The sequence below is a fragment of the Macrotis lagotis genome, chromosome 7 (genome assembly GCF_037893015.1).
Source record: "Macrotis lagotis isolate mMagLag1 chromosome 7, bilby.v1.9.chrom.fasta, whole genome shotgun sequence".
Classification (NCBI taxonomy): domain Eukaryota; kingdom Metazoa; phylum Chordata; class Mammalia; order Peramelemorphia; family Peramelidae; genus Macrotis; species Macrotis lagotis.
Window position 1 is genome coordinate 30,945,266 of NC_133664.1, and position 13,182 is coordinate 30,958,447.

A 13,182-nucleotide genomic window follows, 5' to 3' on the forward strand; every position below is an offset into this window, starting at 1 on the left:
GCATCAAATTTGTAAGATCACAAGTCATTCCAAAACAGTCAGTTTTCAAATTAATAAATTAAAGCTATATATAATCATATGAAAAAATGCTCCAAATCATTTTATATTAGAGAAATGCAAATTAACACAGTGAGTTATCATCTCACACCTATTAGATTAGCTGAGATGAGAAAATGGGAAGATTGTCAATGTTGGAGAGGTTGTGGGAGGATTGGGCCATTGATGCATTGCTGGTGGAGTTGTGAATGGATCCAATATGGAACTATACCCAAAGAGCAGTAAAACTGTTCATTCCCTTTGACCCAGCAATTCCAATTTTAGAACTATATCCAGAGGAAATTGTAAAAAAATGGGAAAAATCCTACATGTTTCAAAATATTTATAGAAGCTCTTTTTGTAGTGGCAAAGAATTGGAAATTGAGGGGATGCCCATCAATTGGGGAATGGCAAAACAAGTTATGGTACATGAATACTATGGAATATTATTGTTCTATAAGAAACCATAAATGGTTGGACTCTAGAGAAGTATGGAATGACTTATGGGATCTGGTGCTGAGTGAAGAGAGTAGAGCCAAGAGAACAATGGATACATCAACAATGTTATGAGATGAACAGTCTTGATGGAAGCAACTCCTCTTGACCATCCAGAGATCTAGTACAAATGTATTTGCCTGGTCATGTACTATATTGTTTCCAAGCAGAGGAAGAAAAACAAAGCAAAGCAAAACACACAGAAAATAAACAACCCTTTCAAATCTGATGAACATTTTATAAAAATTGTCTCTTATGTATCTCATTTCTTTAATCCTCATTCCTCATGCCAAAATTACTAATTTGTAAACATGTTTTACAAAATATGTGTGTAAAATGCTAACCTGACTGTTCCCTACTTAGGGGAGAGGGGTGGGAAGGGAGGGTGGAGGGAAATTTTGTAAATTGGAAATATGCATGTACATATAGATGAAAATAAATACATTTTAAAAAGAATGGTTTTTTTAGGTTTTTGCAAGGCAAATGGGGTTAAATGGCTTACCCAAGGCCACACAGCTAGGCAATTATTAAGTGTCCGAGACTGGATTTGAACCCAGGTACTCCTGACTCCAGGGCCATTGCTTTATCCACTACGCCACCTAGCTGCCCCAAGAATGGTTTCTAAAAAAGGAAAATTAAGGGGTGAGAGAGGAATGTCTTGGAAAAGGGGAAAGGAAGAGATAGAAAGGGGATAAAATATATCACATAAAAGAGGTTTAAAAAAATCTTTTACAATGGAATGGAAGAAAGAGAAGATGACAGCAAATGATTGAATCTTATTCTTATCAAAATTGGATCAAATATACACACTCAATTGGGTATAGAAATCTATTTTACCCTGCAGAAAAGTGGGAGGGGAAGAGGAAAACAGGAAGAGATTGAGAGAAGTGAGGGCAGAAACAAAACACTTGATTAGAGACAGGGTGAAAGGAGAGAAAATAAAAGGCAGGAAGGAAAATAGGATAGAGAAAAATATAATTAGTAATAGTAAAAACAATTGAATTGGTCTTTCTGCTAAAGGCAGCATTTCTCTAACTATAGAGAACTGAGTCAAATTTATAAAAATAAGTCATTCTCCAATTATTAAGTGATCAAAGATATGAACAGTTTTTGGATCTAGTAATCAAGGCTATCTATTGCCATATGAAAAAATTCTTGAACTCACTATTGATAGGACAAATGCAAATTAATATAATCATACCTTCTAGATTTGCTCCTAGGACAGAAGAAAAATGATAAATGTTGGAAGGGATGATGTGGGAGAAATGAGACATTAATGCATCGTTTGTGGAATTGTGAACTGATTCAATTGACGTTGTTTGGAAATGTTTGGAACCATGCTCAAAAGGTTCTGAAACCATGCATACGCTTGACTTAGCAATGTGACTACTAGATCTCTATCCCCAAATATATAAAAATAAAAAGGAAAATGATCTGTATGTACAAAAATATCTATAGCAGCTCTTTCCTAATGACAGGGAGTTGGAAATTGAGGAGACTCCCATTCAACTGGGAAATGGACAGGTAGATTGCTGTACATGATTTTCTTGGAATACTATGCTCAGGATGCTCTCAGAAAACCCTGGAAAGTGTTACATGAGCTGATATAAAGTGAAATGTACTATGTACAAAGAAACAGAAGTATTCTAAGATGATCAGCTATGGATGACTTATTCAGATCAATACTATTCTGATGATCTGAGACACTGGAAGGATTTATGATGAAAATGCTATTCACTCTCAGAGAAAGAACTGATGGTGTTTGAATATAGATCAAAGCATCCTTTTTTTAAACTTTATTTTTCTTGAGATTTTTATTTTAAACTATCTTTTCTTTTATAACATGACTATTATGAAGATGGTTTGCTTGACTATACATGCATAACCTACATGACTATTATGAAGATGTTTTGCTTGACTATACATGCATAACCTACATTGAATTGCTTCTCAATGGGGGATGAGGTGAGAAGGGAGAAAGAGAGAGAATTTGGAACTTAAAGTTTTAAAAAAAAAGGTTAAATTTTTTATATGTAACTGGGAAAATAAGATACTAAATGAAAAATAAAATAGAATAGAATAACAAAGAATTAGCCGAAAATAAAAATATGATCATATGGTTCAGGAATCCTTAATGACCTTTTAATTTATCTTTTTTGGTTATAGTAGTATCCATCATTTTGGAATCCCCTTCTTTAGTTTTCTTATGAAGTAATAGTATGTGTGATATAGCAGGAAAATTTTTTTCCTTTGGTTCTCAAGTCAGAAGACCTGTTTTGAAATCTCACTTCTGATGCTTATTACATTTGTGACATTAAACTATTTACTTACTGCCTGTAAAATGATGGAGTTGCTCTATATAATCTCTGAATTTCCTTCAGGTTTAGAACTATGATCCTCTGGTCATTTACCAGCATGGATTTCCTTAGTTTGTTTTCTGTCTTGAATTGTTCTCCCCATGGTCTTCCTAATTGTACGGAGATTGAGCGATTCTAAATGTAGGTGGTTTCTTTGTCATTGATATTAAATTAGAAATATTGTGAATTTATTCCTTTTAGGTTCATTTGGAAATGATCTTGGTATTATGTATGTCTTTGTTTTTCTATCTGCTATTGGCTATTCTCTAAGGTGATATATCTAAGGTTTTCTATCCATCTACCCTCCCTCTCTCCATCCATCCATCCATCCATCCATCCATCCATCCATCTATTTGCCACATACCTATTTACTATCTATTCTATCAGGTGATAATAACTAAGGTCATCATGCCCTATCTTTCTCCATAATGTTTTGTGACTGGGTTTCTGTTAATAGCAACTAATATTTATATATTGCCTTAATATTTTCAAAGTGTCTTTACATTTATTATCTCTTTTCAGCCTTCTAGAAACTTAGTACTATGAAATATTTTACATGTCATTTTACAGGTGAGGAAATAGATGCTAGTAAATGTCTTAAAGCAGTTTTTTGAAAGCAAATTTGATGTCTTGACCACTCCAACCTGGTGTTTTCCCTGTCTACCATCTTTCATCTTGGCAAAGAGTGATTGTTTATTGAGGTACTTTCTGAGCTTTATTTTGCTTCCTTATTATGGTGATTGTTTTATAGAAGTTAAATGATTGCAGAAAGTAATAAAACCAGTAGCTATGCCTTCTTTTGTTTCCAGCTTTTCAGCATCAAGAGCTGATTCAATGCTGTTATTTCTCTTAGCACTGTTTTATTTCTTTCATACTGATTTTGTCCTCTGCTTTAATTTGTAGGTGATCTGTATATAAACAGTTGATTTTGGTAAGACACCTTAGAATTAGTAACCAAACATGTCCTGTCTGCTAAACTAAAGTTAATTTCATTTATTTTGGATGTTGTTTGCTGCTAGCCATGACTATTATGGAAAAGAAAAAATATTAAGGGTGTAAATATGAGGTTTGAGAATGGTCTATATCTTTGATCTTTCTCATTTCTTGAACATGAAACACAGTACTTTGAGAATCATACCATGTTAATTCTGGAAGATTCATTCATGTGTGCACTAGAGAGTTTTGTAAAAAGATGCTTCATCTTTGAAGTATGGATCACAAGTTCTGATGTAGGTCAAATAATTATAGCTCTGAAGTTAGAAGAGACTTATGAGATAACTTACTCTAGCCTTCTGCCTGTAAAGGCTTTAAGATACCTATTTTTCAGCTGAGATAGGTGAACCATAGCATAGTTTAAGGTACTTGTCCAAGGTCATTCTTAAAGGTGGCAGAGATACAAAGAACCTTTACCTAATTAAATAAAGCAAAATTAGCTTTTTGTTTTTTGTGTTTTTCTTTTTACCTCTTTATTGATGGCTATGGGATTTATAATGAAGAGAGGTCCAGGCAAGGGAGGAGTTGATACAACAGCTTGGTAGATGAAAGGAATTGATTGAGAGAAGTTGGCGAGGAAAGAAGTGGAGGAAGGTAGTCGATAACTGAGAAGAAAGTAAAGAAGGGGAGAAAAGAACAGCTGTGGCAGAAGCAATAAGGAGAGAATCAGAGAGGCAATGGACCAGGAAAAAAATAGTCAGCTTGTTTCTGATGGGATGAAGCCTGCTGACTCAATCCTGCTCTCTCTCCATTGCCATTGCCTCTGGGGCTGAACTGCAGTCAGTTGGTAGGTAATTACAGTCCGCATGGAGGGAATTGCTAATGTGAAGGAGTGTGGCACAGGTGAACCCAGAGTTGGAAATAAATGAGGCAAAGGATGAGAAACAAACAGGTGAAGGGGAACTCACTGAACAGCGAAAAAAATCAATCCCCATTTTCACCTGATTGATTTTTGCTGTTCATTGAGCTGCGTCCAGTTGTTTACTTTTAAATGTTTTTCCTCGTTCATAGGAAGAATCCCGAAGGATGCTTCAGGTGTGCAGGGCCACTCTTTTGACTAGTCAAACCAAGCTTCTTTAGAGGTCACCTCCAGGACAGTTTCTAGGGCCAAGGTTTGTCCTGTATGCTAATAGAGAAGATGCATTTCTTATGAGTTGAATTTTACAATTCTAAAATTTTCTTGCTCCTTCCCCACCCAAGTGTCTCCATTACTTCTCCATTGACCTTCTATGCAGGTTTTCAAGGGAAGTTTTGTTCTAATGGGGACCCAGAAATAAAAATTTGGCAAGTAAAGCAAGATATTATTTTATTGTACACTATATTTTATATCATGGAATGTTATGAATAATTTATAATACATTTATTATAATTATTATACAAGAGGCACAAGAAATCTGAAAATGTAGGTTGTCATCTGATGCTTTGTAAATATCTAAACAATACCTTAAATGATTAATTGCTCATTCTCATACCTCTGGTAGAAAACCTGAGTCATAAGAAGGGTGCAAAGACTGTCACTTTCCCACAGAATGCCAAAATTTATAGGGTACAAAAACAAGGAAAACAATTTTTAGTAGCTACTGTACTGATTTTACTTCTCAAATCAGTGAAATTTGTCTTAATTACCTCATGTATTATTTTCCACATCATGAATCATAAAGTCTATTTGAGGGTACATGTTATATACTAGGGCATTCAGCTGAATCTAAAAACTAAAATTCAGAAGGGACTAATGTTGTTATATCTGAATTAAAAACCAACTTTACAGATTCATTTTTGGGGAGTTGGCAATTTTTCTGAAAAAGATCTAAGATTCTTAGTGGATTGCAAACTGTGAGTCAGGAGTGTAATGTTGCAGCCCAAAAAAAGGTGATGCTGTGTTGACCTGCATTGAAAGTCATGACTTAGCAGAGCAAGACCATTCTCTACTCTGCCCTAATAAGTGAGTACTGTGTTTGGCTCTAGGTACCATATTTTAGAAAAAGATGTTGGCCATCTAGACAGCTTCCAGGGAAAGGAAACCAGGATGGTAAGATGGTTTGAGGTCATGTCATTTAAGGTTAGTTCAAGGAAATGGGTTAGTTAACTTGGAGAAGAGAACTCTAGAGAAGGGCTCAGTCTATAAAGTGTTATAGTCACCTAATCTATAACATCATTGATTTGGGATTTCCTCCCGGTCTCATCTTCCAGTGATGTTGATCCCAGCCCATTCATGCTTCTGCATGATATTTAGTTGTTTTACATGGCAAGTTCAACATTGTGTGTCTACCCAGCAAATTGTAGGCTTTCTTACTTTTCCTTCATCTCTAAAGATACCAGTGGAACAGATATTCTCATCACATGACCAGGCCATCTTTTGTATTTTTAAATATTTCTTTGGTGAAATCTTTCATGTTTGTTCTCCCTTGTAATATACTGTGATTGTTTATCTCTAACATGTATCTCCCCTCACAAGCCATTATCATATGGGAATGATCCCTGGATTTTCAAATGTGGTATCAATGGGACACAAGCTCTGGCATGTTCTACCATGAACATGAAATACAGCTGTGGCAACAGTCTGAATCTGATCTCTAAGGCCCAGCCTAGCTAAACATGGAGAGTCTCAACACTAGTGGGTTGGACATTTAGTGATTCTATAGCCATGTCAACTCTAAGGAAATATTTGGAGGGGAAGAAAAATGTTTTATGATTATGATCTGAAGAATCTCAGTATTCCCAGGAGCCTTTAAGAGTTTTAAATACCATTGAAGTATCATTTATCATGTAAAGTGGACATATGGGAATATTGGTTATGAACCACTGAAGGTAAATCTACCCTTTGTAATTGTCAACTACCACCCTGATGGGATTCTATATTGACAGTATTTTGATTTTCAATCTATTTCCTATTAGATGTCTAGATTCTGCTCATTATTTCCTGATCTTTTAATTATGATTCTTGGCCATGAGAATGAAATTTTTGAGTTATCCTATGTTCAGCAAAAGATAGTGGTGAAGAAGAATTCCACCTTTTATTTGTCATATTCTTTGATGGTCCTTCTATATTGCTTCTGCCTCCATAGCCCATGACAATCTGGGAAACAACATGAGGAGTGAGTTATTAATAGTGAAGGTTAATTTGGGAAGATGATGTATCTCTGATTTCTAGAAATACTACTCTTATTTGAAACACCACTAGTGCTATACCTTCAACATGAGCTAGTTTCTTTTGTTCTCACTAATAATTGCCCTTGGGAACGAACAAAGGTGAAAAATCACAACTGAAACCATACATACTTTTGTAACCCATACAATACACAGTTTTGTAATCCATGGAAACGAAATTGTGGAACCTAATTTGTCTCCTTGACAAGTAAAGAATTCTGTATGGTAGGTTTATTGACTGGAATGGTTGCCATCTGCAAAAAAAGAGGAATGCTTCTCAGTAGGGGGAAGACAATGCCCTAGGTTTTTTTTTTTTGATGCCCTAGTCTTTTAGGCTTAGATTTTGGTATAGCTTTGAGTCATTTCTATAGGAGGCTCAGAGCATTTTCAGTCCCCTAAAATCCTCATGTAGTCAGATCAACAAAGCTCTGGGATTTCTGGAATAGAGCCTTGGCTTCATAGCACAAAACCCCAAGAAAGAGTTAATTAAGTGGAGTCTGACTTTAAAAGTCCTTCACAATTGCCTTCGGTCTTTTTAGGCCCACAGATGACTTTCCTTTATCTCCTAGCCAAACTGACTTTCCTGTTGTTTCCCAGACCAACATCCCTTTTCCTCCTATGTGCCTTTCCATAGACCGAGTTCCCATGTTTACAGAGCACTGCTTGCTCATTATCATCTATGACAATAGTCCAAGAGAGAGGTGATAAGATTCTTAGCCAAGACCATGGCTATGAGGGTGGTGAGAAGGTGAAATATTTAAAGCAAGTTATAGAAGTAACAAGGACAAGTCTTAGCATAGTAAGAAACAAAGTATGAAATGGAATTAGAAGTGGATGAGATAGACTGGACAAAGGAAATTGAGTTCTTGAGGACAATCAGAAGGACACTATTCTTAACTAAAACAGACAAGTGTAGAAAGGGTTTGGGGAAAAGATGAGTTTTGCTTTGGATTTGCTTAGTTTAAGATTACCATATTCCATTTGCAGTTTGAAATGTTAGATGGCCACCTGGGAATGTGGCGGGATAAAGTTGACTATAGACATGTGGAGTTCAAATATGTAAAGATATTAAAGGTTATGAGACATAATGAGTTTACTGAGAGACTATATATAGGGAAGTGCAGGATAACACTCTGCATCATTGGGTTGCGTGGCACATACACTGTTTGATTTGGAATTAGGAAGATAGGAGTATATAACTTTCCTTAGGTATTTTCTAATTGTGTGACCTTAAACAAGTCAATGAACTTTTTCAATTTCTTCAAATGTACAATGGTGTTAGATATAAAGACTTAAAAGATTCCTGAATCTAGGATCTTATAATTCCCTAGTTAGAGGTATATAGATGATAATTCAATAAATTAGATTATTTTGAACTATAAAACATAATAATAAGAATATTTTTATTGTTGCTGCTGTTAAATAGAAGAGGTGCAAAGATTCTAACATCTTGGTTTTTTCTCCTGCTGACTTACTGTGACTCCAGAGAGTAAATTCAAGCTTCTCTCTTATGAGTCCTTACTTCTTGTAGACTTTTCCCAGAGACTCAGACATTTAAAGCATAGGTTTTAAATATGTGTTCATGATTCTTTCGCAATTTCCAGGCAGCCTCAGGAAACACTCAGAACTACCTTGGGACATGGCTTCTGTGCTAGATTCTAAGGGAGGGCGACATGTCTTGATCAAAAGATCATTTCTCTTTTAGCCAGCAACCCAGCCTCTGCCCTTGAATTTATTTTTGGTGAGAAAATATTAAACATTTTACAAAATATGAGGCTAGCTTGTGCTCACTTAGAGGCTAGGATCTGAGCCATGTGGAAAACGGCAAAAGTATATTTATTGAATACCACTAATGTGCTTGATAGAAAATGGCACCTATTTATAGATGTACTAAAGGAAGGCCAACAATGTGCCCATCCAGGAAGCCTAAGGAAAACTATTTAATCGTTCAGTCCAGACATGCCAAAAAAGAAATATGATTGGAAGGCTTAATTATTATTCCAGTGGACAAAAATTTAGCCCTCATGACGTAGGTGCCTGGGTATACAATGGCTAGCATCTATATTTGATGGCACCTTCTTCAATAAAACAATATAATAACAGCCATAATGCAAGTTCTCTGTTTCTGACTTTTTTTATAATTGTTCCGAGCTCTTGCCAGCATATCTGAGAGGTCAAATTTGATGCCTCTTCATGACCCGTAACCACCAGAAGCATTTGCACTCTGCTACAGGCAGCTAATGCTTAATATACATGGAAATATTAAATGAGCAAGTTTTGCATTTTTTATAGATTTTCAAAAAGCCCTTTCTGATCATATGCATACCAAGTTGAAATGGAGCTGAGAATGGAGGTGGAAGATGAGATGCTGAAAATATCATTCATTTTTATCAATCCATCAAATATAACACAAACAGATAATTGATTTCAAGGGGGGGGAAGAGTAGGAGGGCAAGAGAAAGCTCTACTAATACCTTAGACCATGTGTAATAAAAGTTTAATTCTCAGCTGAAAAGAGTGTGAAGATACAGGACTCTCTTATGTCATGGTGGTAGGCATGGTATAACTTCTTTTTTAAATTTTTAAATATTTTATGATGTAACTTCTAATAATTACTATAGGACTAGATGATAAGGGCCTGTTTTATACATCTTGCCAGTTCATCTTCTATCTCCCCACCTTTGAACTGGTTGTTCCCCCCAAGATGAGAATGTGTTTCATCCTTACAATATTTGTCAGGCCTATGTAGATGTCTTTTTTCAACAATGACTCATGTGAAAAATGACTAAAAGAGGGTAAGAATCTTGGAAAATTGACTAGCAGTCCCAAATATATTCAGAAACTGGTAAAAAAAAACCCCAACCCGCTACTTTTGAACTGGTAATGAACTACATTGATAGAATCATAGAATTTCCAAGTGGGAACAGACTTTGGTAACCCTCTAATCTAATTTGGACAAATTAGTTCACACTGCTTGACTCAGTTTCTTCATTTGTAAAATGAAGTAGGGAAATCAGATAGCACAGTGGATAGAGTACCAGCCTTGGAGTCAGGAAGACCTGAATTCAAGTCTGGTCTCAGACACTTGACATTTATTAGCTGTGTGACCTTGGGCAAGTCACTTAATCCTGTTTTCCTCACATCCAGGGTCATCTTCAGTCATCCTGATTCATGTCTGGCCATTGGATTCAGATGACTCTGGGGGAGAAAATGATGCTGGTGACTAAGCACAACCCTCTCTCACTCAAATTCAGTTCATTTGCTTGTCATGACATCACCTCCCTCATGTCATGGTCTTCTTTGAAAATAGGGGACAAGCATCATCATCATCAACATTAAAATGATCTGGAGAAACAAATGGCAAACCACCGTACATCTTTGCTAAGTAAACCCCAAGGGAAATGTTGACAGTCTGTGTATGATTCATGGTATCATGAAGAGTCAGACACACAATTGAACAACAGTAGTTTCTGAGGGCAAACCCTAAAAGTTAGGGAAGTCAGTAGAGACTTTATTTAGAAGAAGTCATTTGATAAAAATTTTGAAGAGGGGTCTAAGTGGTGCAGTGGATAGAGCAACAGCCTTGGAGTCAGGAGTACCTGAGTTCAAATCTGGCCTCAGACACTCAATGATTATCTAGCCGTGTGGCCTTGGGCAAGTCACTTAACCCCATTGCCTTGCAAAAACCTAAAACAAAAGTTTTGAAGAAAAGAAGGGACTCTTAGGTAGAGTTGAAGAGATGTGAGAAAAAAATGAAAGATCATGTGAAAATGACAAGAACAACAGTTTGGTTAGAATAGAAAGGAAAGAAAATGATATATAAAGAGGGTGGAAAAGTCTGTTGGGGTCAGATAGGCAAAGGGAATGAATGAGGGTTGTTAAATAGGGGAGGTACAAGCAATTTAGGAAAATCAGTTTGGTTGCTGAGTGGCGGATGGATGGGAGTGAAGAGAGACTTGAGGCAGGAAGACAAAATATCAGGATATCACCATAATCTAGGTGTGAGGTTAGGATAGCCTCACTGATGAGGACTATTTGACTAGATAGAAGAGAAGAAAATTAACATGAGAGGGAAAACAAGATTTGTTAACAAAGGGATGAGGAAGAGTCATGAATTTATGGTAAGGTGTCTATTATTTGTCTATCTTTTGTTTGTAGAATTTCAGAGGTGGGCCAATCTACTCCTTCCCAATGTAGTTCAATCCACTCTGAATCAGTTCTAATTTTCAGAGCTGGGCCACCTCCAGTCTTCTTGACTCTCATCTTGCCAAAATTTGTCTTGCAAGAGAGATTGGAACTAATGATTTTGTACAGATATGTCTTTCTTAAGTCCAGTCCATGCACAAGTCAAGATATCACCTTTGTGATGTCACTGGTCTTCTTCCAGAATGAGGGATAAACAAAAATATCCTTTGGACCCAAAGAATGAGACTCTTTTCTTTTCCAAAGGACAGTTTTGAAATTCTTGGATCAGTTATCCTGAATCCTTTCTCTAAGATCTCCCATGTATCTATATTTGTGGAATCATAGAATTTGAAACCAGAAGTGATATTAGATTTTGCATTTCACAGATAAGGAAATTAAGTCCCAGAGAGGAACCTGTCTAGAAAAGTTTTAGAAAATGATAACTAACCAAATGTTGACCTCCCAAGTTTCTATATAAGCTGGTCAAGCCACTGGGCTATCCAACAATCAAAGCTGAAGTCTACATAATATTTCACAAAAATTATCTTATTGGATACTCACAAAAATTTTTGTAAAATAAATTTCATTATCCTCATTTTCTCAATGAGTTTCAGAGAACCTGATGCTAAGGTCACATGTCTAGTATATATTAGAGGCAGGCTTTGAACCTCGTCTCTTCCTATTAGGAGGATAATGTGATTTCTTCTATGCCCACACAGTCAAGTGCACTGTTAAGTACGAGTTAGGCAATGGTGCAAGAGATGTCACAAAGAAGGCATGATTAATGGTCAAGTCAGTGGCGCAGACATGGAGCACCATGTGTTCAGAGCAGGAGGAGACAGCCCATGGCCTACATGTAAGTTCAAGGAAGCAGAAAGTCGATTGACTGGGATTAACCCTACAGAGAAGCTTTCGAAAAAGCAACTCAGATTTAAAAAATACTAACCAATCTTTCTTATAAAATACAGTAGTTAGACCAGGTGATTTCCAAGGTTACTTCTAGCTCTAAATCCTATGATCTGGGAGGATCAATGGTCAGGACCTTAGAGGCCACCTCATCTAGAAGGTTGATGGGTTTCTTGGGTCCTATAGATGGTTCTATTTATAGAGCATGTTATGTTGATTGAACCAAATTACAGAATATGGCGGAGACTCCCCAAAGAAGTCCAGAGTCTCTTTTTATAACTATCTTCATGTTTTTCCTGACCTCAATGATTTTGTTGCTTCTATCCTATCGTACTCAAATAAGGGGTTGAACTGGAACAAGTATATGAGAACCATATTTATTTTGAAATGAAAATAGTGACAGGAATGAATTAATTATTTTGATTCTGTGGCAGGTTGTTAGCCTACAAACAATGTAAAATGTTCTGGTTTCTCTTCCATCTTAAGGTACAGAGACTATTATAGAAAACTATGCAGAGCAGGCAGCAGAGCTGTGATTCTTAGTCATTTTTGTGTCATATATTCCTTTGGTTATATGGTGAAACTTATGGATCCCTTCTCAGAATAATATTTTTAAATATTTGGAAAAAATACAAAAAATTTCTGTTAGAGGTGAGTAAAAATAAAGTTACATTTTCCCCCAGTCAGATGAACATATATCCAAGGACCCAAATTGAGAACCTATACTAGAGAATAAGAGGTAAATAATTTTTATCATTTAGAGCAGGTAGAATTGTGTAAAAGATGAAGTATTGGTCTTGGAGTCAACTTTGGCATTTAATAGATGCATGACCATGTATTGGTCCCTTGACCTCAGTTTGCTTACCTGTGAAAAAAGAGATAATAATACTATATATATTTATATATATATGAGCATCATTTAAAAAAATAATTTAAATGGTTTTCTATTAAGATATCTTAGTAAAAAAGCACACCTCTCTCAAGGGGAGAGGGGCCCCAAATCCCCAAGATGCTAGATGTTATATGAATTTTTAAAAATATTTCACTAGATTTCCAATTATAT